Source organism: Phocoena phocoena, chromosome 20 (genome assembly GCF_963924675.1).
Source record: "Phocoena phocoena chromosome 20, mPhoPho1.1, whole genome shotgun sequence".
NCBI classification, from domain to species: Eukaryota; Metazoa; Chordata; class Mammalia; order Artiodactyla; family Phocoenidae; genus Phocoena; species Phocoena phocoena.
Window position 1 is genome coordinate 46,999,139 of NC_089238.1, and position 26,636 is coordinate 47,025,774.

The window sequence follows — 26,636 nt, forward strand, 5'->3', positions numbered from 1 at the left end:
GCTCTGTGGGTGTTCTCCTTGGCTGGAGGGAACTCTGAACATGTTCTCTGGCCTCGCTGGTTGTTTTTTTTTTTTGGCTGTGCCGCACAGCTTGTGGGATCCTAGTCCACAACTCGTGATCGAACCTGGGCCCTCAGCAGTGAGAGCGGGGAGTCCCAACCAGTGGACCGCTAGGGAATTCCCTGGCCTCACTGTTGATTCACGATCACTAACCTCAAGGAGACCCTTAGTGCTGCCTGGGAATCCTGCTGTATTTCTACAGTTTATTAATTCTCCTGCCCTCCTAGAGGACTGTTCCAGACCTTCTCCTCTCTTCTCAAAAGTCCCTTCTCAGCCTTTGCTGATGACCTTACTTCCTGTTTAATCGAGAAAACATTATTGGCGCTCACCGCCGTATCTATGCACCTAATTGCCTCTGTGCTATTTCCCCTTTCCTGTATTTAGTAGGTCTTTGCTGTCCATGCTCCCAGCAAAGCCCAAGGCCTCCACTTGCGCACTAGGTTTCGTTCCTCTTTGCTGAGTCAAGAGTGTTGCTCCAGCCTTCCTGCCCTCTCTCTTAAAAGTTACTTCTCTAGTGGCACATTCCTATCAGCATAAAACTGTTGGTGTTTCTTTCATCTTGAAAACAGCAACCATAGATTCTCTTGATTCTACTTTTCCTCCAGATACCAACCTATTTCTCTACTTCCTTCTTGAGCAGACTCCTTAAGAATTCTCTTTTCTTGATTCTCTGATTTTTCTCCTTCCAATCTCCTTGATCCCACTGTAATCAAGTATTTGCCCTCACTTTTCTATCAGAACTGCTCTTCTCGAGGTCACCGAGAACCTTCATGTTGCTAAATCAGTAGTCCCTTCCCAGTTCTCAGTTTGGGGAAGCCAGAATCATTTGACAAGTTGGTCTCCTTGAAACACTTTGTTCACTTGCTTCCGGGATACCACGCTTACCTGGTTTTCTTCCTGCCTCTCTCACTGATGTTATCTCCTTTGCTGATTTCTCCTTATCGTTCTACCTCTAATGCTGAAGGACATAGAGGCTTAGTCCTTGGACCACTTCTCATTCTTTTGTATAGCGCAACCCTGGAGAAGTTTTTGAGGCTAATGTTATAAGTACTGTACATACGCTGATAACTCCAAAATTCATCTCTCCAGCTCGATTTCTCCCTTGACTTTTTTTTTATTTAACTGCTGTATTGAGATGTAATTCATATGCCATACCAATCACCCATTTAAAATGTACAATCCAGTGGTTTTTAGTGTATTAAGAGAGTTGTGCAGTTATCACCACAGTAAATTTTAGAACTTTTTCATTACCCCAGAAAGAAACCCCATAACCATTAGCAGTAACTGTTTCTCTCAATCTTACCCCAGGCCTGGACAACTACTAATCTACTTTCTACCTGTATATATTTGCCTATCCTGCACATTTTATAAAAATGGAACCATGTAATATGTGGTTTTCTTGTTTTTTTGTTTGGTTTTTTATTTGCGATACGCGGGCCTCTCACCGCTGTGGCCTCTCCCGTTGCGGAGCACAGGCTCTGGATGCGCAGGCTCAGCGGCCATGGCTCACGGGCCCAGCCACTCCGCGGCACGTGGGATCTTCCCGGACCGGGGCACGAACCCGTGTCCCTTGCATCGGCAAGCGGACTCTCAACCACTGCGCCACCAGGGAAGCCCAATATGTGGTTTTTTTGTGTCTGATTTCTTTCACTTAGCATAATGTTTTCAAGGTTCATTCATATTGTAGCATATATTAGTAGTTCATTCCTTTTTATGGCTGAATGATATTCCATTGTATATTCCAATGGATTTTATCTATCCATTCATCTGTTGATTTACATTTGCATTGTTTCCACTTTGGGGGCATTAAAAACAATGTTGCTAAGGACATTCAAGTACAAGTTTTTGTGTGGACATATGTTTTCATTTCACCTGTGCATATACCTTGGATTGAAATTGCTGGGTCATATGGTTACTATGTTTGATCTTTTCTGAGAAACTCCAGATTATTTTCCAAAGAAACTCCACCATATTATATTCCTACCCACAGTGCATGAGGATTCTGATTTCTCTGCATCCTTTCCAGTACTTGTTATTATGTGTTTCTTTGATAATTGCCATCCTTGTGGTTGTGAAGTGGTATCGCATTGTGGTTTTGATTTGCATTTCCCTAAGAACGTCAGGCATGTTTTCTCATTTGTTGCCCCTTTTTATATCTTCTTTGGAGAAATGTCTATTCAAGTCCTTGGACAATTTTTTATTTGGATTGTTTGTTTTTTTGTTGTTGAATTGTAAGCTTTCTGTATATATTTTGGATCCTAGTCCCTTATCAGATACATGATTTGCCAAAATTTACCCATTCTGTTGGCTTTTCATTTTCTTGATAGTGTCCTTTGAGGCACAAAAGTTTTAAATTTTGGTGAAGCTTAATTTGTTTTTTTCATTTGTTTCTTGTACTTTTAAGAAATTGTTGTCTAATTTAAGGTCAGAGAGATTCACCTGGGTTTACTTCTAAGAGTTTTATGTGTTTGATCCCTTTTGAGTTAATTTTTGTCTGTAGTGTGCGGTAGGGGTCCATCTTCATTTTTTTGCATGGGGATATCCAGTTGTTCCAGCATCATTTATTGGAAACACTGTTCTTTCTCAGTTGAGTGGTCTTGGTACCCTTGTCAATCAACCATAGATATTTGGGTTTACTTCTATACTCTCAACTCTATTCCTTTGGTCTATGTGTTTATCCTTATGCCAATACTGTTATGATTACTATAGCTTTGTAGTTAATTTTGAAGTCAGGAAGTATGAGTCCTTCAACTTTGTTCTTCTTTTTCAAGATTGTTTTGGCTTTTTGAGGTTGCTTTCAATTTCCTTTGAATTTTAGGATCAGTTTATCCATTTCTGTGAAAAAGGCACTTGGGATTTTGATAGGGATTGCATTGAATCTCTAGATCAATTTGGGGAGTATTGACATCTTAACAACATTAAAGTCTTCTAGTGTATGAACATGGGATGTCTTTCCATTTTTTTAGATTTAGAAATCCTTGATTTCTTTCAGCTGTTTTGTAGTTTTTGTTGTACAAGCCTTGTCTTTGCTTTCATAGTTCATTTTTCCCCCTAGTTGTTTCAGCACCAAATGTTGAAAAGACTATGCTTTCCCCTATTGAATTATGGAACCTTTGTAAAAACTCTATTTACAGATAAAGAAGATGTGGTATATACACAATGGAATACTACTCAACCATAAAACAAGATGAAATCTTGCCATTTGCTACAATATAGATGGACCTTGAGAGTATTATGCTAAGTGAAATGTCAGACAGAGAAAGACAAATACTGTATGATTTCACTCATATGTAGAATATGAAGAATAAACAAACAAAATGAACAAACCAGGGGCTTCCCTGGTGGCGCAGTGGTTGAGAGTCCACCTGCCGATGCAGGGGACACGGGTTCGTGCCCTGGTCTGGGAAGATCCCACGTGCCGCGGAGCAGCTGGGCCCGTGAGCCATGGCCGCTGAGCCTGCGCGTCCGGAGCCTGTGCTTTGCAGCGAGAGAGACCACAACAGTGAGAGGCCTGCGTACCGCAAAAAATAAAAAAAATTAAAAAAAAAAGAACAAACCAAAGGAAGACCAGCACATAGATACAGAGAACAGATTAGTGGTTACCAGAGAAGAAGAGGCAGAGGAGAGGGGAAGGGCAAAATTGGTAAAAGTGATCAACTATATGGTGACAGAGGGCAACTAAATTTTTGGTGGTGAGCATGCTATAGTGTATACAGATGTAGAAATATAAAGTTGTACACATGAAACTTATATATGTTATAAACCAGTGTTACTGAAATAAGAAAGAAAGGAATAAGGAAAAGAAGAGAAACTATTCACCATATATCTGTGGGTCTACTTCTGGACTCTATTCTGTTCTGCTCTATATGTCTGTCCTTATGCCAATTCCACACTCTTTTGATTATTGTGGTGTTATAGTAAGTCTTGAAATCAAATATTGATATTGTAAATCCTCTACCTTATTCTTTGAAATTATTGTTTAGAGTATTCTCAATCCTTTGAATTTCCATATACATTTCAGAATCAGCTTATATGTTTCTAGGAAAAAAGCCTACAGGAATTTTGATTGGGATTGAGTGAAATTTATGAATGAATTTTAATATCGCAACCTCCAATCCATGAAAGTGATTTTCTCTACATTTATTTAAGTGATCTTTAATCTCTCTCAGCAATCTTTTACAGTTTTAGAATAAAGGTCTTGCACACATTTTTAAACATTTATCTCTAAGAATTTCACATTAAAATTATTTTTAAAAATTAATTGTGGTGAACATACACATAAGAAAATTTACCATCTTAACCACTTTTAAGGGTTCAGTTCAGTAGTGGTAAGTATATTCCTATTGTTGTGTGACCAATTTCCAGAACTTTTTCATCTTGAAAAACAGAAACTCTGTGCGCATTAAACAACAACTCCCCATTTCTCCCTCCCCCAGCCCTTGGAAACCACCACTGTACTTCTGTTTCTATACGTTTGACTACTCTTGCTACCTCATGTAAGTGTTTGTCTTTGCTACATCATATGGTGTTTGTCTTTCTGTAACCTGGCTTTTTTCACTTAGCTTGATATCCTCAGAGTTTATCCATTTATAGCAAGTGCCAGAGTTTCTTTCCATTTTAAGGCTGATTAATATTGTTGCACACATATCACATTTTGTTTAACCATTCATTCATCGATGGACACTTGCGTTGCTCCCATCTTTTGACTATTGTGAATAATGCTGCTGTGAACACGGATATGCAAATATCTCTTTGAGACCTTGTTTTCAGTTCTTTTATATGTATACAAGGAAGTGGTATTGCTGGACCATATGGTAATTTTATTTTTAATTTTTTGAGAAACTGCCATACTGTTTTCCACAGTGGCTGTACCAGTTTACATTCCCTCTGACAATGTACGAGGCTTCTCTTTAATCCACATCCTTACTAGCATTTGTTATGTCTTGTCTTTTGGATAATAGACATCCTAACAGGTGTAGGGTGATAGGTCATTGTGGTTTTAATTTGTATTTCCCTAATGATTAGTGATGTTAAGCATATTTTCATGTGCTTGTTGACTATCCGTATATCTTCTCTGGAGAAATTCTGTTCAAGTCTTCTGTCTATTTTTAAATTGGGCTATTTGTTTTTTGTTGAGTTGTAGAAGTTCTTGATATATTCTGGATATTAACCCCTATTAGATATATGATTTGCAAATATTTTCTCCCATTCCGTAGGTTGCTATTTCACTCTGTTGTGTCCTTTGATGCACAGAGGTTTTAAATCTTGATGTGTCTAATTTATCTGTTTTTATTTTTGTTGCCTGTGCTTTTGGTGTCATATCTGTTGAGGGTACTTTTAAAAACTTCATTTTCCGGGACTTCCCTGGTGGCGCAGTGATCAAGAATCTGCCAGCCAGTGCAGGGGACACGGGTTTGAGCCCTGGTTCAGGAAGATCCCACATGCTGCGGAGCAAGTAAGCCTGTGCGCTGAGCCTGTGCTCTAGAGCCTGTGAGCCACAACTACTGAGCCCACATGCCACAACTACTGAAGCCCACGTGCCTGGAGCCCGTGCTCCACAAGAGAAGCCACCGCAAGAGAAGCCCACGCACTGCAACGAAGAGCAGCCCTCTCCCGTTGCAACTAGAGAAAGCCCACGCACAACAACGAAGACCCAACACAGCCATAAATATATAAGGAAAATATTTTTTAAAAAAACTTCATTTTCCTATAGTTTATTGCCATATAAATATGATTGATTTTTGTGTGTTGATTTTGTATCTTATGGCCTTGCTAAGTTAACTTGCTGGTTCTAGTAGCTTTTGTGTAGTCCATAGAACTTTCTACACACATAACTACATAATCTGCGAATCAAGACAGCTTTACTACTTCTTTTCAAATCTGTATGCTTTATTACTTCATTGCAGTGGCTAGGATCTACAGTACAATGTTGAATAGAAGTAGTGAGACAGGCATCTTTGGCTTGTTCCCAGCCTTAGGAGGAAGCATTCAGTCTCCCATCATTAAGTATGATGCTCACTGTTTCATAAAGTTTCCTTCTATTTCTGGTTTGCTGAGAGTTGTTATTTTCAGCGGCTGTTGAGTTTTGTCAAATGCTTGTTCTGCATCTGTTGTGATGATCATAAGATTTTTCTCCTTTATTCTGTTAATATGATGGATAACATTGTTTTCTAAGAGTAAAAGAATCCAATTGGTCATGATATATTATGCTTTTTATATGTTATTCATTTCAATTTGTTAAAATTTTGCTAAGGATTTTTACTTTTATGCTTATAAGGAGTATTTGTAATTTTCTTTTCAAGTAATGTTTTTGTCTTGTTTTGGTACCAGTAATATTGGCCTCATACAGTGATTTGGGAAGTGTTTCTTTTCTATTTCCTGGACGATGTTGTGTAGTATTTTTTTTTTCTTAAATGTTTGATAGAATTCACCAGTAAAGTCTTCTGGGCCTGGAATTTTCTTTTTAGAAAAGTTTAACTAAAAATTTAATTTCTTTAACAGGTATAGGGCTATTCAGTTTATTTGTTTCTTATCAAATAAGCTTTAGTAGTTTGTCTTTTTCATGTAATTTGTCCATTTCATCTAAGTTGTTGAATTTATCAGCAAAAAGTTGTTTGTCATATTTCTTTATACTTTTAGTGGCTGTAAGAATGTTGACCCGTCTTTCATTCCTGACTTTGGAAATTTGTGTCTTCTCTTTTTTCTGATTAGTCTGCCTTGAGATTTATCAATTTTATTAATTGTTTCAGTGAACCAGCTTTTGGTTTCATTGATTCAATCTATTGTTTTTCTCTCTTCTATTTTGTTGATTTCTGCTTTTTATTTCTTCCTTCTTTCAGTTTAATTTGCTCTTCTTTTCCTAGCTTCTAAAGCTTGAAGTTTAAATCACTGATTTTAGACCTTTCTTCTTTTCTAAAATAAGCATTTAAAGCCATGAATTCCCCTATAAACACTATTTTAGGCCCTTGGGCTGCGCCCGGCGGGGCATGGCATCCGAGCAAGGCGGTCGTTGGCTGGCGGCCAGTGCTGGGTACCGGGCGGGGGCCGGGGGATCGGCTGCATACTGGGGCCGAGGGCCGGGGCAGGCGGGGCCGCTTTCTGCCTCTCGCTGGCCGCGGCAGCGACAGTGGCAGGCGCCAGCGAGGCCCCTGGGAAGTGGCGGCGCAGCCTGACGGGTGGGACCATCGGCCGCGCTCAACCGGCGCGATGCTTTTCTTGCTCCGTGAGCTGGTGCAGTGGCTGGGCTTCGCTACCTTCGAGATCTTCGTGCACTGTTGGCCCTGCTGGTGTTCTCCGTGCTGCTGGCCCTGCGTGTGGACGGCCTGGCTCCCGGCCTCTCCTGGTGGAACGTGTTCATGCCCTTCTTAGCCGCTGACGGGCTCAGCACCTACATCACCACTATCATCTCCGTGCGCCTCTTTCAGGATGGAGAGAAGCGGCTGGCTGTGCTCCGCCTTTTCTGGTTCCTCACGGTTCATAGACTGAAGTTCGTCTTCGAGATGTTGTGCCAGAAGCTGGTGGAGGCGACTCGGGAGCTCTGGTTCGGCCTGATCACGTCTCCGGTCTTCATTCTTCTGCAGCTGCTCATGATCCATGCCTGCCGGGTCAACTAGCCTCGCAGAAGATAAGCTAGAATGCGGGACCCCAGGCTGAGGTCCTGCTGCACCAGAGGAGAATTCTGGGTCTGAAAGCCAGCTTGTGCCCTGCTGGGTGCCCAGCTTTCTCTCTATCAGTCATCTCTGAAATTGTTCCCTCAGCAGGGCTAAAAAGAGCAGCCTTGATTCTTAACATGTATCCCCTCTTATTTCATGCTTTGAATAGCTAATCTTGAGTTGAGATCCTGAGAAGGATCCGGAGAAGGCCAGACAGTCCTGAACTCCTCTGACAGTTGGAAACTGCATATAAGTAAAATGTCCTGATGGGCTCTGAGTATCTTCATGGATCCTGGGAAAGTACCCACTGTGCAAAGGCTGCAAAGCTGGACTCGGGATCTCCCCTGGCCAGCAGTGCTCACCTGAGAGCTTACTGCCCCATCCACCCAGAGAAGACTTCCTTAGATGCTTGAGCTCTAAAAAGTGTAAGCCCACTTGTGTCTCCTCCCCAGTGCAACTGGGGAGGATGGCTCTTTCTTCATTCCAGCCCAGGCAGACCGGAGTATGTTGAATAAGCATGATCGGGACTCTATCTGGATATCTGTCGCCTGAGAAAAGAACTTGCTTTCAACGCGCTGCTTGTCTTCCTATGCCATCAGATTGCAGTGTCACGACTTTTCCACTACCTCGTGGCCGGCATAGTGCACCTGAGACCTTTAGGCCGCCCTAAGGGACCAGAGAGTGGAACAGGTTCTCTGACGCGCATAGCCATTGAGACCTACACATGGGAAGTTTGCAGATGGTCTCAGGCCACGCCTTTTGGCCTAAGGGCTTTGGTTTGATGCCGGTCAGGTGCCAAATGAGAATATTTGCTGAGATAAAAATAAAATAAGAGAATGTTTTGCTGAAAACAAACAAAAAAACCCACTATTTTATTTAGCTGTTTAAAAATATTATGAATCCTATAAATTTTGATATATTGTGCTTTTATTTTCATTCATTTCAATATATTTTCTAATTTTTTGTGATTTTTTTCCCCTATAACTTATAGGTTATTAGAAGTATCATATTTAATTGCCAGATATTTAGGGATTTTCCAGATAACTTTCTGGTATTGGTTATTAGTTTAATTCTGTTGTGATCAGAGAACATACTTTGTATGACTTGAATCCTCTTAAATTTTTTTGAGATTTGTTTTGTGGCTCAATATGTTTTAGTTTGCTGAACGTTCAACATGCATTTGAAAAGAATGTGTTTTCTGCTGTTCTTGAGTAGATCTTCTATCAATGTCAGTTAGGTCAATTTGGTTGATGGTGTTTTTCAGGTCTTCTGGAACTATACTGATTTTCTGTCTGCTTGTTTTATCAATGATAGAGGGCCGAGTGTTAAAATCTCCAGCAATAATTGTAGCCACTCCAGCTTTCTTTTGATTAGTGTTCACATGGTTATCTTTTTCTATCCTTTTACTTTTAATCTATCTGTATCTTCTTGTTTAAAATGGGTTTCTTAGAGAAAACATACAATTTTGTGTTGCTTTTATCCAGACTCTCTTTGCCTTTTAACTGGAATGTTTGCATTTAATGCAGTTATCAGTATGATTGGGTTTAAGTTGACCGTCTTGCTTGTTTTCTGTCTCTGTTCTTTGTTTCTTTTTATCCTCTTTGCTTGACTTCATTTGGACTAAGAGGATTTATTCCATTTTATCTCCACTATGAGCTTGTTAGCTTTTTACCTCTTTGGCTTATTTTTTTTTTAGGGGTTGCTATAGGTTTTACATTATACATTTTTAACTTACCATAGTGTATCTTCAGTTAGTCTTATACTACTTCATGGCTAGGCTAAGAACCTTGCAACAGTATTCTTCCATTTATTTGCCTTCAGTAGAAGATTTCTAAGTCCTTCACTGCTGCCTCAAGTTCAACTACTATACCTGAGAGGAGGGTGAGTGAGTAGTCCCTAAATAATAAAATTGAGATTTCACAGTTCATAGAACAGACATTATAAGATTTGAGCAAATCTTATTAAGTTGAGACCTGAAAGCACATATAGTCTTATTTTTCTGGTTCTGTGGTTCAGGTGACTATAAGGGTGAGGAAATTTCAGTATAACAGAGACAGGTGAAGACTGGGCTATAATTAGTAGGAGGCTGCCAGTATCAATTTGATGCCAGTTAGAGAAGATTCAACTTACTACCTCATATAAGAATCAGGGATCATATTGGGAATCTTTGGTCTCCTAAACCCTAGCAGAACTAAGCTCCTCTACCTGTTAGCATCCTTCTGAATATGAAGACTATTTGTCCTGTTTCAACCAAAGCCTTCCTCTCTCTCAAGCCATAAACTCAAGGACTTGTTACTTCCCAGCACTGAAGTGTTCACTAGCCAGCTCTCAGTTTTGAGTTGGGATCATTAAGACTTGCATAGCTGCTTTAGGCTCAGAGCTCATCTCTGCACTTCTCCTTTTAAGGATCTATCTCTAGACAAGGATGGCCTGTTCTCTGGCAGCTAAGTTATCTGCTCTGTCATTTAAAAATTTTTGGACAACCTGTCCACAAATATGGAAGTAACTTCATTAATTTTCTTTCTCAGATGTTGAAATTATAAACCCTTGAAAGGATAGTAATACCTGTATGGTACTTGGATCAGTAAGATTTATTCAGTGTACCTGGATACTTACGTTTAATTCCCCTGAGCACTATGAACTGAGCCATATGTGATTCAGTTTCTTTATCGTGTTTGCTTAGATGTTCAAGAAAATCCTTGGGCTATGCAATACTTTATAGGTTCAGTTGCATTGATTTGGGAGGGAAGAGAGAAGGTAAACATGAACTTGACATTTCTTGAGTGCTCATTCAGTGCCAAACTTCCCATCTTATAGACGGGAAACAACAAAGCCAGAATTTGAATCTGCCTGACTCAGCATCTGCTCGTGCAGCCTTTGTGATGGGTCGCATCTTAGATGTGATTGGGTTTAAATTCTCTTCCCTATTGTAAAATTGACAGGGGTGCTGGTATACAGAGGGAAGAGCAGACTGGATGATACTGTAGAAAGCTATGTCTTTAGGGTCTTTTGTTCCTTCTGTTTCAGTAAACTCTTAATATGAGTGGAATCACATTGATAGGTTGGTGTGCAGTGGCAGTCCTGTGTCTGATTTGGCCTTTAGAAAAACATAAAACATTCATGTAACTTGATTTTTTAATATACAATTTGGGAAGCAACAAAATCTTTTGCCGACAGATGTGAAAAAGTCTATGAAGCAGATTGGGTCTGGCTTATGAACACTTATTTTCTTTCCCCGGTAGCTAGATTTCAGACTCCTCCCACCCCTGAGGTGTATAGAGACCAAGTCCATTCATGTTAACTACAGTCTGCACACCATTTACCTAGAAAAATGTTTGAGAGCAGACTTGAAACCTATTTTTATACTCTATTATTAGGTAACAAAACCTACCCCAAAACTTAATGGCTTTAGAACACAGCCATTTTATATTTGCTCATAATTCTGTGTCTCAGGGATTGAGGCAGGGCTCAGCTGGCTGGTTCGTCTCTGTGTGGCCACAGGGGGGGCATTTCATGAGATTGTAGCTGATGGTGACTGGGGGTGGAACATCTAAGATGGCTTCACTCACACGACAGGGACCTTGGTGGGCGTGGCTAGGAGGCAAGGATCTCTCCCTCTCCAAGTAGCTTTCTCGCCACTTGTTTAGCTTGGGTTTCGTAAAGTGGGAGCTGGATTCCAAGAGCAAGCATTCCAAGCAGTGAAAGCAGAGCTGATGTTCTCTTAGGGTCCAGCCTCAGAAGTTACTTGCTGTCATTTCCTCCACATTCTGTGGGTCTAAACAGGAATCTGGGCTAGGAGAGGGGCCATTGCAGAGAAGCCTGTGGGATGGACATTATTGTTGTGACTGTCTTTAGAAATATAATTTATCATTGAATCCTTCCTCTGGAGAGCTTGAGCCCCACCCCAGGCCATTTCAGTCAGAATCTGAAGAAACGGCGAGGTGAGGTGCTCTTAGGGAAGTCCCGTGTGTGCTCTTCTAAGCACTCAGCCTGGCTCTTTCTGGCTCCTGCAACATGGCATACGATGTGCGAGACCACTCCCTCTCCTTTGAACCAAAGTGATCAGAGAAATTGAAAATAATTTAAGCGCGGTTTCATTTTTTTCTAGAACACAGTCCTACCTCTGTAAAAATTTCCCCCGTCTGTTCCCGCACACGCTGATGTTTAGTACTGTTGTTTTTTACGATACTAAAAAGTATGGTGAATTCCCGGTACGAACTTGGTCTTCTGTGTCTGTCTTCTGTGATAGCAGAGCATTAGACTCCAGTAGTTACTGAGTTGAACCATTAAAAATGGCACCACTGCTGCTGAGGGTTTTCTGTGGTAGTCAGAATTGTGATCCTATGGATCAGACAATTGCACATCCCTGTTAAGAATTCAGAAAGACACGTGATCTTGCATCTGAACAGATTTAAAATTAGATTCAGCCTGAAAAGTGGCCTAAACATTTTTAAAGGAGAAATTTTTTTTTTAAATGTGGAGGCATATTTAGAATGCCTTGAATAAATACAATTTACTTCTCTGCACATTACTTTATTTAGAAAGGCCTAAGGCAGAACCCCTTCTGATTTTGAACCATTTAAAATAGAGGACATTTACTTTATCATTTTCAAAATAGGAACACACAAGTTTTACTCTTGAAACTACTGGAATTAATTGTATATGAGAGTGTTGTAGTTCATGAAGTGCTGAACCGTGAGATTCAGCATGGGATTCTCCCTATACAGTTGGCCCTCTCTGTCCGCAGGCCCCCCAATGCATGGATTCAGCCATGGAAAAAATTCCAGAAAGTTCCAAAAAGCAAAACTGGAGTTTGCCACTCACTGGTAACTATTGAATATTTACATAGTGTTTACATTGTATTAGGTATTGTAAGTAATCTAGAGATGATTTAAAGCGTATGGGAGGATGTATGTAGGTTTTATGCATCTTATGTAAGGGTCTTGAGCATCCATGGATTTTGGTTTCCGTTGCAGGGGTGGGGGGTGAGGGTGTCCTGGAACCAATCCCCTGTGGATGGATACTGGGGGTGACTCTCCCTGTAAGAGGTGTGGATTCCCAGGCCCTCCTCTCCTGAAGAGGCTGTGTAATAGATCTCTGGTGGGACTTTGGAATCTATTTTTACTGAGTATTCTGGGAACTTCTTAGAAATGCAAAGTCATGGACCCCATCCCAGACCTTCTGAATCCATATCTGGGATGGGAGGATATCTGGTGTGTCTGGGTTTTAACAGGTTTTCCAGGTGATTCTTACACTTGCTAAAGTTGGAAGAGCACTGTTATAGAGAAATCCCTTTCTTAGTTCTCTGCCTGAAAACTCCATTTCTACTAGAAAGTATCCCAAAAGATTTTCACTTACAGAGTTGTACAACTATCACTAAAATCCAATTTTGTAACACTTCCATCCCCCCAGAAGTTACATTATATCTGTTTGTAGTCAGTCCCTGCTCAGTCCCACTGATCTGCTGTCCTGGATTTGTGTTTTCTGGGAATTTCTTATAAATGAAATCATACAATATGAAGTCTTTTGCATTTGGCTTCCTTCTTTTAGGTTCCTCCATGTTTTTTAATGCTAAATAGTTTTCCATTGTATGAACTTACTGCATTTTGTCTGTCCATTCACCAGGTGGTAGACAATTAGACTGTTTTTAGTTTAAGGCAAATATGAATTATGCTGCTGTGAACATTCATGTGTAAGTTTTTATGTGGATATGTGTTTCCACATGGCAGGTCTTTGTTTAACCTTTTAAGAAACAGACTTTTCCAAAGTGGTTGTACATTTCAGCAGTGGATAGGGGTTCCAATTTTCTCACATCCTCAAAACACCTGGTATTGTCAGTCTTATGAATTTATAGCTATTCTAGTAGGTGGGTAGTGGTATCTTATTGTGGTTTTTTATTTGCATTTCCCCAATGACTAATGATGTTGAGCCTCTTCTCGTGTGCCTAATAGCAATTCATATATCTTTTTTGGTGAAATGTCTACTCATACCTTTGCCCATTTGTTTTTTACCAGGTTGGCTGTTGTCTTACTGAGTTTTAAAAGTTCCCTATGTATTCTGGATATGTGATTTGAGAATATTTTCTCCCAATATATGGCTTGTCTTTTCATTTTCTTATATGGTGTTTTTTAAAGAGCAAATATTTTAAATTTTGATTGAGTCCAGTTTATCAATGGTTCTCTTTTTTTTTTTAAGATGTTGGGGGTAGGAGTTTATTTATTTATTTTTGCTATGTTGCGTCTTCATTTCTGTGTGAGGGCTTTCTCTAGTTGTGGCAAGCAGGGGCCACTCTTCATCGCGGTGCGTGGGCCTCTCATTGTCGTGGCCTCTCTTGTTTGGAGCACAGGCTCCAGACGCGCAGGCTCAGTAGTTGTGGCTCACGGGCCTAGCCGCTCCGCGGCATGTGGGATCCTCCCAGACCAGGGCTCGAACCCATGTCCCCTGCATTAGCAGGCAGATTCTCAACCACTGCACCACCAGGGAAGCCCCCAATAGTTTTCTTTTATTGATCATGCTTTTGTTGTCATGTGTAAAAAGATCTTTGTCTAATCCAAAGATCACGGAGATTTTCTCCTGTGATTTCATCTAGAAGTTTTATAGTTTTAGTTCTTACATATGTTTCTATTCCATTTTAAGTTAATATTGGGGTACGGTATGAGGTAAGGGTCTCAGCTCCTTTTTTAGCCCCATTTGTTGAAAAGACCATTCTTTCTCCCCACTGAATTCACTTGGCAAAGTCAACTGGCCATAAATGTAAAGGATTATTTCTGGACTCAATTCTGTTCCACTGATTTATATGACTATCATTATCTTGGTTACTTACAGCTTTATAGTTAAGTTTTGAAATCTGGTAGTGTATGTTCTTCGAATTTGTTCTTTTTCAAAATCTTTTTAGCTATACTAGGTCCTTATATTTCCATCTAAATTTTTACAGTCAGCTTGTCAATTTCTACAAAATGGTTATCTGTTTTTGAATCCTGATGTTTTTCATTCAGGAGTCTTTGTGACTTCTCAGAGAGCAACTGAAACTGACTCTGCTCTTTGAGAGGTTATAATAAACGGTTCCTGAGAGACACTTGATGTACCGGCCTCTCTCCAGGTTAGGCATATAGCGGGTTGAACAGCTAATGAGAACACAAGGCAAGGCCAACTCCTGAGTAGCGATGACTGGGGTGTTTCTCTTAACCTCGATGGCTCACCAGTAGTTGGCACTCCATAAATACATAATAGGAGTAAGAGACCATGTACAATAAAGAACGAGTTGAGGATAATGCCTTTATCTTCCCTGTTCTTTTTGAGCCTTCCATATTTTAAAGCCACCTTTGTAGCCATGAGTTGTGAAGCAGCCTGGCCAAGGCTGGTTCCCTCTTCGTTGAGTTACCAGCAGCTTCATGGTTTTATCAGATTTTTTTCACCTGTTCTTGCTTAAGCCTGTAACACATTATCTCTCAAACCAGACATTCTTTTATCTTTTCAGAAGCTTACCAGAGGAAACTCTGGTACTTCCCTTCCTCAGTTTTACTTAGAGGAACATTTTATCTCTGGCCTGCAAAGGATGGCTGTTCATCTTTTAACATTTTAAATGTGTATTTCTTTTGAACAGGCCGCCTTCCAGACTGTAGTTCTTATCTTCCTTCTCTTTCACTAGGCCTCTTTGGGCTGGATTTGCTTAAACCCAGCTACTGTTTATTGAGCATTTGACTATATGCAGGGTATCATTTTAGGCCCTACTAGATGTGCAGAAATGGACAAAACACGGTTCTTGCCCTCATGGAGCTTACGCTTTCAGAATTTAATCCTTGGAAGTCTTTTGCAGTGGTTTAGCTATTAACCTTGCTGGGTAAAGGACAGGCGTCCTCGTCCTGTTGACTCACTTTGCTGCCATTGATTTTACAAGGATCAAATTGTTTAATGGACATTCTGCTTTCCCTTGGAAAAAAAGGTCTGTATATATAACAAATGAACCAATAGTGACACACTTATAAATGGAGTAACATAATATTTTAAGCACCTCATCTGTTATTTAATATTTTATTCTTCCAGGGGAGCTTAACATGGTTCTCTTTCATCCATGGGTCTCTTGAAAGTGGGGTTTTTTTTTTTCTCTCCAACATCGCTTAATACTTCCATCTGAAGGAGGCAGTGGCAGAGGATTTGAGACGGTGATTCTGTTAGCTGCCTCCCCTGTCCCTTTCTGTGTTGTGGGAAACCCTCGTCTTTACCAGGACCTCCTGGCAGGTGTCCTGGTTGGATCAGTGGTCAGTGCTTGTCTGGTGACCTCATGGATTCAGTTAGGGACATGTTCTTTGAGTGCCTGTTGTGAGAGTTTTATTTCTTTGTTTTTAATCTAACCCACACCCATGCAAAATAGATTCCCCATGCCAGAACCAGAATAACTCTGGCCAGGGCTCAAGAAAAACCTGGTAACTGACTAAAATTAAACACATGAACTCTCCCTGCCCTTTGCACTACAGTTTTTTATTAGGTATTCTTGACTGTTTTTTCCCCTTAGGAAAAGGCTGGGAAGTGGAAGCTTGAGTCATTATCCTAGGCATAGAGAGGGGATGGATGAGTGGGGAAGGTTACTGCTAATAAGCATAGGTGGGGCCAGTGCAGGTTTTTACTGGATCTAAGATTTCTTTTTTAACCTAGCAATAAAGATTCCATGACATTATCAATCACTGGCTTTATCCAAGGGATCCCTATCGTGGTCCTAACTTGACTTTGAATGTGAACCGTATTGCACCTGGTGCCTATAATCCTGCGTTGCTCTTTTGACTAGGCTGAATCTTCTCTTTAATGATCTCCCTGATTACTCCCAGGTGGAGGATGTGGTATATTTATCCCTGACACCTTTCAGATTATAGTGGATCACAGCCCTGAGAAAAGGGCACTACCTAAAGTTGGTTTTTATTCTGACTTGAAAATAAATGTCTTGGAAATTAAATCGCTTTCTTTGCTGGTTTTACCTTCCTGCTGGGGTAGTAGTAGTATGGGAGTGAGGTTAAAGTCCCCTGAAAAAGCATGTGTGTACAGATAGTAGAGAACCGTGTTGTGGGACTTTTTAAAACATCATGAGCCCCTTAGAATTTAATGTTTGCATTTTTCTGGACCTCAAGAGGTTTTTATTTTTATCCAAAAAAAAATGAAGCCTTTCAAAAATACAGGATAGTACAGAAAATAATATGGCAAACATCTATGTTCCTATCACCAAGATGAAATGTTTAACATAAACACCCTTGCTGTGGATTTATCTGTTCTGTACTTATATGCATCTCCATGATTTTGTGTGTGTATTAAAAATGAATAGAAAGTATCTGTTTCTTTGTAACTTGGCTTTTTTGGTTTTTAATTCAGACTTGTGTTTTTGAGATGTATTTGTGCAGATCCAGCCCATTTATTTTAATTACTTTGTAGTGTTCCCTTGATATGTGAACAAATATATCTCAACTTTTTCATCTGTCTGCACAGTGAGGGACAGTTAATGAACATACCTGTTTGTTTTCTAATTGTTGTTGGCATATTAAGAGGGGTCCTGTTGACTTTCTTGTGTGTAGATCTCACGTCTGGCAATTTTACTGAGCTTGTATTAGTTCTAGCAGTTTCTAGATTCTCCTGCCTTTCCTAATGCAGATAATCATATCACACTTGCGTTTCTTCCTTTCTGGTCCTTATATCTTTTGCGTCTTTTTCTTGTTGTGTTCGTTTGCTAGGACTGCCATAACAAGATACCACAAACTGAGCGGCTTACACAGCAGAAATTTATTTTCTCACAGTTCTAGAGGCTGGAAATTCAAAATCAAGGTGTCGTCAGGGTCGATTTCTTCTGAACCTCTCTCCTTGGCTTGTAGATGGCTGTCTTCCCTCTGTGTGTGTATCCTAATCTCCACCTCTTATAAGGACACTAGTCATATAGGATTAGGGCCCACCCTAATGACCTAATTTAACCTTAATTACCTCCTTAACTGCCCTATCTCCAAATAGTCACATTCTGGGTTACTGGGTGTCAAGACTTCAACATAGGAATTAGGAGGGACACAGTTCAGCCTGCAATACTACACTGGCTCAGCTGTCTCATACACCCCTAAATGGAAGCAGTTATGGTGGGCATCCTTGATTTGTTCCTGACCGCAGAGGGATTTTAAAGAGAACATTCTTAAAGTTTCACCACCGAAAGTGATTGTTGCTGTGGCTTTGTAGGTGCTTTTCACTGGGTTAGAGAAGGTCCTTTCTGACCCTTCTTTGCCCTCAGGGATGGATGTTGGAGTTCCAACCGCATGAGAGCCTGCTTTCATCCGTTAGAGCTCAGAAAACTTAAATGCCTGGCTTTCCTCACCGCAGGGTCCAGAGAGATGACCTGGGCCCCATCCCAAGGCTAATTTGGAAAGAGCAGTTAACTTGAGGCCATGGAGGCGGCATGCTGACAGGGTCAAATTCTAGCATGTAAATGGCATCGGGGATGGGGGGTGTGATGGTAGCATTTTTCTCAACTGTCCCCGAGATGGGAGGCTCCTCATTGGTCCATTTATGGTACGGTGTTTGGCCTTGTCCTCAGAAGCTTAGCTTCCGTGTTTCTCTGCCACCGTTAACCTTTTCGATGCCTAAACACCATGGTCATTTTCTGCTGGGTGCTGTGTTTTGGGCCAGTTTGTCCTCCCTTTCCCTCTATTTGGGTTTGCTCTGTAGTTCTTTCCTAGGTTTTTGAGTTGGACCCTCTCAATAATGATTTTACGTTATTATCATTTTCTCGTATATTCATTTCCCACAACATTTTAATATAAATTTTTAAATTTTTGGCTGTGTTGGGTCTTCGTTGCTGCGCGTGGGCTTTCTCTAGTTGCGGCGAGCGGGGGCTACTCTTTGTTGCGTGCGCAGGCTTCTCATTGCAGTGGTTTCTCTTGTTGCAGAGCATGGGCTCTAGCCACGCGGGCTTCAGTAGTTGTGAAGTAGTAGTTCTTTTCAGGCTCTAGACCACAGGCTCGGTAGTTGTGGTGCATGGGCTTAGTTGCTCCGCGGCATGTGGGATCTTCCCGGACCAGGACTCAAACCTGTGTCCCCTGCATTGGCAGGCGGATTCTTAACCACTGTGCTACCAGGGAAGTCCAGCATTTTCCACAACTTTATTGAGACACAATTCACATATAATTCATGCATTTAAAGTATACAATTCTTTTTAGTGTATTCAGGGTGTGCAACCATCATCACCATCAATTTATCCCAGAAACAAGCTCTGCACCCTCCACATCTTCTCTCCGCCCCCCCTCCCCCAACCCAAGTCTCCCAGAATTAGGCAGTCTATCAATACTTCCTGTATAGGTTTGCCTGTTCTAGTATATGCATTTTAAATTTCCCATAGGTTCTGCTTTGCTGTCCCACAAGCTCTTTTAATCCACAGATGAATTATTTTTTTATCCCCTTGTATTGTTTTCTTTCTAAAAATCACTTTGACATTAACACAAGAAGTCTTTTGCTAATTTAGTATTCAGGATTCATGGCTGTAGAATATCTAGTGAAAATATTATTCTTAGATCTTTTGGTGTGGTTGGCAATTACATTTCCTTAGATGATCCAATACAAATGCATACTATTATCTGCTCTAAGTAGTATGGAAATTAAATCCCCTGAAATAAATGAACTAACTCTCCCTCAAATGATCTCCTGGGGACTTACTTCTTTCTATAAGTTACTTGGCTTGGAACCATATTAAATCATTCATTAAGTGCCTCCAGTTCTTTCATTCTTTTTTAACCCCCACATTCATTGCCATATTTAATTGTCTTGATAGAGACCTTGGTTTTATGTTTATAAATGTATAAGATATATTTTTTCCTTTCCCCAATTTGTTATTTTGAAAGATTTAAATCCTACAGAAATCTTAAAGAATAGGACAACGAATACCTATATTCCCCTCACCTAGATTTAGCCAACTAACATTTTGTCGTATTTGAACTCTTTTCCCTCTCACTCCCTTATCTCTTTCATGTATAATTTTTTCTGAACAATTTAAAAGTTAAGATGTAGGGACTTTCCTAGTGGCGCAGTGGTTAAGAATCCGCCTGCCAATGCAGGGGACACGGGTTCAGTCCCTGGTCCGGGAAGATCCCACATGCTGTGGAGCAACTAAGCCCGTGGGCCACAACTACTGAGCCTGCGCTCTAGAGCCCACGTGCCACAACTACTGAAGCCCGCGTGCCTAGAGCTCGTGCTCCACAACAAGAGAAGCCACCGCAACGAGAAGCCTGTGCACCACAATGAAGAGTAGCCCCCGCTCACCGCAACTAGAGAAAGCCCGCATGCGGCAACAAAGACCCAACGTAGCCGAAGGAAAAAAAAAAGTTAAGGTGTAGACGTTACTGTATACGTATTTGTAGGATCTGTCAGACTGTACTGTTTTTGGAGTCTTGCCCTTGGTGGATTGTTTCCCTCTGTGTTTTGTAATTTTTGACTGCAACCTCATCATCAGAGTAGGCGGTGCAGGCCTGCAGCTGCAGAGCTCAGGAGAGGCTTTTCTCCCTCTGTAGCACAAGCAGACCAACCTCCCCCTAACCCTCACTTTCTCTTTTCAGTTCTCTTGGTTTCTGGCACTTGGGGATTTCCAGTTCTTTCTTTTGTTTTCCAATAGTATTAGGTAGTTGTAGCAGTAGGGTTTTCTGGTTTTCTAGGCTATCATATTACTGTAACTGGAAGTTCCCCTGGTTTTAATTTTGGGAATTGAGACTTGGCGCTTCAAATAATTTTTAAGTCTTTGGTTTACTCTCCTGTGAACTTTCAGCAAGTGACTCAAGTTGGTATCGTTCTCACGATTTAACAAGTCCCGGATTCTTAGCTCCCAAATCATTATTAATCCTGATTACAAAGATCTTACAGGTTATTTTTTTCTTAATGATTGGGGGTTGGAGAAGGGATGGGGTGGTGAAAAGCAGCAGGGAGGATGGTGAAGTTGTTAAGTTGTAGAAGCCCCAAGGGCCCTGTTTTGCTTATTCTTCCGGTTCTTAAGGGCATCAGCACATCAGCATTTAAATGTGTCAGAATGGTTTCCTTTTCTATATGATCAAGCTAGAGAAAAGTTATTGCATTTTAAAAGATGAAAAGAATCACGGTTCACTCCTCTGCTGAGGTTGTAGTTTGAAGGATTTATGACTTTTTAACATTTTCTTTTTTTAGACAGGATCTTATTTTCAACAACAGATGGAAACAGCTGTGTCTAGAGCATGTCCCCTTCTGCGTCTCATGAAATTTACTAGCAAATAATGGTTTAGAAGCTCTGAAAACTGAGAGAACCTTGTTTTGACAAACCTAGGCTTCGATATGATGGGTGTGAAACACTCAGTTTTTTAAAAACTCTATAATTTTTAGTTTGCAAATTTGCACCTGCTCCAATGTCACTTAGAAAGCATCTCTCTGTCTCTCTGTCTCTCTCTCTCTCTCTTTTTTTTTTCCCTCTCCTCTCCTTTTGGTCCACTTGACCTACCTCTTTTTCCCCCACATTACCCATTTGGATTATCTCAATCCTAATACTTCATGTAATGCCAAGATTACTATCCCAAGGAAGGAAGGGATGATGTCTTTAGGCACAAATGGCTCAGAAATATCAATAAACATTTTTGGTAATTGATTAAGTTTACTTTAGTTTTAGAATTAGAAGATGAAGTTTTTGTGATTAAGAGACCTCTATAGACTTTTGATTTTTCTTCTCTACAGTAAGTGGTTAGACTAAATGAGTAGTTCTTTTTTTTTTTTTTTTTTTTTTTTTTTTTTTATGTGTTACGCGGGCCTCTCACTGTCGTGGCCCCTCCCGCCGCGGAGGACAGGCTCCGGACGCGCAGGCTCAGCGGCCATGGCTCACGGGCCCAGCCGCTCCGCGGCATGCGGGACCCCCCCAGACCGGGGCACGAACCCGCGTCCCCTGCATCGGCAGGCGGACCCCCAACCACTGCGCCACCAGGGAAGCCCCAAATGAGTAGTTCTTAACTAGGGAAGTTTGGAATCGTCTGAGGAACTTTTGTTTAACTTTTTATTTTGAAATAATTATAGATTCACAGGAAGGTGTAAGCATGATGGAGTGGTCCCTTGTACCTTCATGCAGTTCCCTAGCAGTGGTATATCTTATGTAACTGTGGCACAATATCAAAACGAGGACATTGGCATTGGTACCTTTGGGACGATCCACAGACCTTCAGATTTCACCACTTGACATCCACCCGTGTGTGTGTGTGTGTGTGTGTGTGTGTGTGTGTGTGTAGTTTGTGTAGTTTTATCACATGTGTAAGTTGGAGTACCAGCCACCACAATTAAGCTATAGAATGTTCCATCACCACCAAGATCCCCAGTCCTTCCCTTTATTCCCCTGGCAACCACTGATCTATTCTCCATCTCTATAATTTTGTCATTTTGTTAATGCTCTATAAATTGAATCATACAGGTGTATAACCTTCAGGATTGGCTTTTTTCTTTTCTTAAAAAAAATATTTATTTGGCTGCACCGGGTCTTTGTTGCGGCACGCGGGGTCTTTAGTTGTGGCATGCGGGCTCTTAGTTGTGGCATGTGGGATCTAGTTCCCTAACCAGGGATCGAACCTGGGCCCCCTGCATTGGGAGCCCAGAGTCTCAACCACTGGACCACCCTTTCCAAGTTGTTGTGTATATCAAGATTTCATTCCTTTTTTGTTTTGCTTTTTTTTGTTAAGCAGTATTCCACAGTTCGGATGGACCACAGTTTGTTTAACCAACCTGAGGAACTTCTAAAAAATACTTGTTTGCTGGCACAGCCATAACACCACCACTATCACTACCCACCCCAAATACATCTTTTTTACTATACTTATTTTGTCATCATATTTCTTTTCATCTCGCCACTCTTCTATCTATCCATCAATCTTATTTTTTGATGCATTTCAAAGTAAATGCAGACATCTGTGTACTTTCCTCTTAATATTTCAACATGCATACAATTAACTGGTGTTCAGTATTTGTTTATAGTTTCTCTTGATATAAAATTTGCATACAGTAAAATGCACACATTTGAAGTATACATTCACTGAGTTTTGACAGTGTATACGCAAGAACGTTGCAAATCCCCATCGAGATAGAAAAATTACATTACCCTGCCAGCCTCAGCTTGTGGGTCAGGAGAGTTAGAGTGGGGCCCAAGCATGAGTCGTTTGTAAAGGACCCTAATTTTGAGGAAGCTGATTCTGATGTATGCCTTTGTAAAGTACCCTTGCTGACCTGACAAGCCACCTTCAGGCCAGCAAGCATGTATAAGGTGAGGCCAGGTCTTCTGATCTCACAAGTGTGAGTGCCCCCGCTCCTGCAAGGCCACCTCCATCCTCAGGCAGATGGATCCGCCAGAGACAGCGAAATTAAGAGAGTTATACAGTGAACATCCACATAACCACCACCCAGACTCTACAATCAATATTTTCCTGTATTTGCTTTATCACAGACTCTTCGTCTGTGCAGTCCTCCATCGGCCCATCTTATCGTTTCGATGCATTTCACCAAATGCAGTTTTAATCTCTCCATGATCTCCTCTGTGATTCTGCTCCATTATGGCACCAACTTTTAAAATTAAAATAGAGCTGGTGACCCATGTGAAAATGAGGAGAATCTGAGCCCGCAGATGGGAAAAGCATTTTCGTTTGCTGCCATCAGGGATATGACACGTGTGTTCCAGAGGCTAGACATCCTGTGACTTGGCTCCACGAGGCGTCTGTGCTGGAAGTGAGGGAGGAACCTCCTGAGGAAACGGACTTTTCTTTTCCTTAAAGTCCTGCCCCAGGTAGGCCAACTGCCTTCCTGAAGCTCTATTCATAGATCCCAGAGGAAATGTCGGGGATTTTTATCTCACTACCCACCTCACCTTATAAAATTCAGTTAGTTTGGGTGGGTGGCTAGAACCTTAAAGTTAAACACCAAATATCTAAATATATGCGTAAGGTGGGAACAGAGGGTCAGAAAAGAATTATATTCTCCAACTTGAGGACTCCAGCTGGAGAGATGAAAACTGCAGCCATCAAGGGCTACTTGTGGGCGCAGAGGTCTTCCTCTCTTTGCATCTGTAATCCCCATCACAGGTGTGCCTCGTGCTGCAAAACACAGCCCAAGTATTGAATAAGCAGACTTGACTCACAGAAATAGAGTTTTCCTCATGCGCTCAGATGATGTCTTTTCATTTCGTGCATTGGGATGACATGTCACATTTTCAAGAAAATCTAGACTTTAGAAACAATCCTTTAGGGGTTTCCTGATTGCTCTGGGTTCCTGGGCTCCCTGTGTAGGCTGCCTCTGCTGTAGCATCATCCACTGGCTTGTTTGGCTTGTCATGGTAGCTCACTCACGTTCTTCTGTTACATTCCCTTCGGTGGCCAGATCAAAACTTCTCTTTTCATTGAATTAACTTCCTTCAACCCATAGGTTTGCTTCCATTTAAAATCATTTCTTCCCTCCTTGTTGACAGTTCACTTCTTACCCCCTCTCCTCCCAGCAGGACTACTTAGTTCCCTCTGGATTTGGGGTTCCTGTGGAAATGGCAGAGCCCTGTGGAAAATAATCGGCCTGCTGTGTGTTTCAACAGCATAGCGTTTTCATGTACAATTTGTCTTCCAGAGTGTGAAGCGCCTTGTTAACTGTATTGATCCAGAAGTGTGGTTCCTGGTTTGGAGAGGGAAAATAAAACCCAGCAACTGTTGTTGTGAGGGGCAGTGTACTTTCAGGGGTCTGGTTCTGGAAGTCCAGTCATGGCCTGCCAGGGAGAAGCTGATGCCCCTTTGGCTTCCTGATTCCCTGGGTGTTCTGCCGCCGCCTCGCTGGCCTCCGTGGGTTCAGGGATAAGCTAGGCACTAGCTCTTGGTCTCTGGTCTAAGATCCTGGGCAGAGAGAAAGCGTGGGGAGGGCACAGCAGGTAGAGCAGGCACAGAGGAGATCACTGTGGGCTTCTCAGGTCTTGTGCTGGATTTTCAGCCCCTATACTGATCTCTGAATCAGGCACGTCTACTTCAGGGTCTAGAATCATTGCTTTTTACTTTAAGAAGTGATTTAATAATTTACCAGTCAATAATAGCAGCGTTCTGTGCCTCCCTGACCATCTCCTCCATGCCCATCCTGGGATGGCATTGCTGCATTGTGCCGTGGTTCCTCTCCTGCTATTAATTCCACTGGGGGATTGGCCTCACCTATTCACGTGGAGCGTTGCCTCTTCTGGAGTGTGAGACCAGTTCTGTGGCGATGGTGCCTTGGCTTTCACTGCCCCCATCAGCTGGACAGTCTTAGCCCCTCCTTGTCTCTCACACCTGGCCTTTCATACTGGTCAAGTCCAAACAAGAGGGCCTGACTCTCTTCCTGGTCGGTTCTCCTGTGTAGCTCTCTTGTTTTAGAACAGTAATTAAAGGAGCAGGGTGTCTGGATGAACCTATTATTGTGATCTTATCAGCTTCCCAGAGCAAATGCAGAAAGAAGGCTTTCTAAGTGGCAGAGCAGGTGGGCCGATGTCCTTGTTCATTTGTAGAGCTGGCTTCCCTCTCCCAGCAGGCAGGGCCAGGTGTTGTCCTGTGCAGCATTGATGGGAGAAGAGAGCTGAGAAGTGTGGGAACGTCATTTGGGTTTTGCCCCTTGCTTCCATTGTAGTGATTTCTAAAGGAACTATTTCTCTGGTTTGAATAACGTGGTAGTGCTGGCCAACTAGAACTAAGTACCACCCCTCCCTTTGTGCATATTCACTCCACTTTCCCAGTCCCCGACATGGGATTTAGAATCTCTCCCTTCTTGTGCGGAACCAGGGTCCTGATTTAAGGTCCTGGGTGTCTCTTGTTGGGAAGAACTTGGTCCCCAGCACTTGCCATGCTGCAGGTCCTGTTCTGTCCTCAGACAGTGAGGTCTTCTTGGAAAGGCTGCAGGCTTGATGATGGCACAGCTGCCCCCTCTGGGAGAGAGCCTTTTCCTCTGCCCACAAAGCCAGAGGCATCGTGGACACACCAGCTCCGTCTGGAGCAAGAAACCCCTTCCTCCAGGTCTGTGGAGAGTCACTTCTGCTAGACAGGCACGGGAATGTTGCTCATGACCGCTTCAGGTGAGCTTGGAGACAAAGGATCTTGATTTTACAGAAGAGAAACAGCATAAACACATAGTCTGTAGGGGGTGATTATTGCCTTTCCTACTGAACTGAGCTTGCCCTGGGCAAGTCAGCCTCGCCTCTCACTGGACATACCCTCAAAGGACCGAGACCGTGTCATTCGCATCGCAAGCTTTGGGGAAAACAAGTAGTGATTCTGCTCCGGTATTTCCTCAATGAAGACATTTGCTAGCCAGTGACCCAAAGCCATCCCGGAGCTGCTTAGAATCTGGATCCATTCCTTTGCTGAGCTGGCAGGTTATATTTATACGTAATGAGGACTATTTGCTGCTTCAGAAAATTTTGAGGGCTGCAGCCATTTTAGCTATTAGTAGCTGCTGGTTATTTCTATAGGTCCCCCTCCCCATTTCACTTCAGAAGTCTTTTTTTTTTTTTTTTTTTTTTAACATTTGAAATAGAAGGATCCGTAAAGATGAATTAGAATCTTCCTCTTCAGAGGTCAGGGCTTGAGGAAGTTGACTGTGAAAGGATTTGTCTCCTTCCATAGGTCCCAGTGGCTGTAATGTTAGTTCATGTGTCTATCTGGTGGCTCTGGTCAGAGACCCTGGAAATAAGGTGCTGGGCTGAGGGTTCCACCATTTTCGATGACAATACTGCTCGTAAGTTCTAGTGGTCGTGGCCGGAACAGGTTTGAAAGTCAGGTATATAGTTCTGTCTGATGTCAGTGTTTACCTTTCTTGGTTAAAGAATGAACGTGGCATTAGCACTCTTTAAAAAGAGTGGGAGCTGTATCCTTGTACAGACTTAAAGGGACTGAAGTTCACAAGTAGTGCGTGGGAGGAGAAATTGCCACA

The 26,636-nt window shown here is 41.8% G+C and overlaps 1 protein-coding gene and 1 pseudogene across 1 annotated transcript in view; both read left to right on the forward strand.

Annotated features, from left to right (window-relative positions):
- Positions 1–26,636, forward strand: part of ZNRF1 (zinc and ring finger 1) — a 101,091-nt gene that overhangs the window by 26,270 nt on the left and 48,185 nt on the right. The window lies entirely within an intron of this gene.
- On the forward strand, positions 7,267–7,673 carry LOC136141440 (transmembrane protein 203-like; annotated as a pseudogene).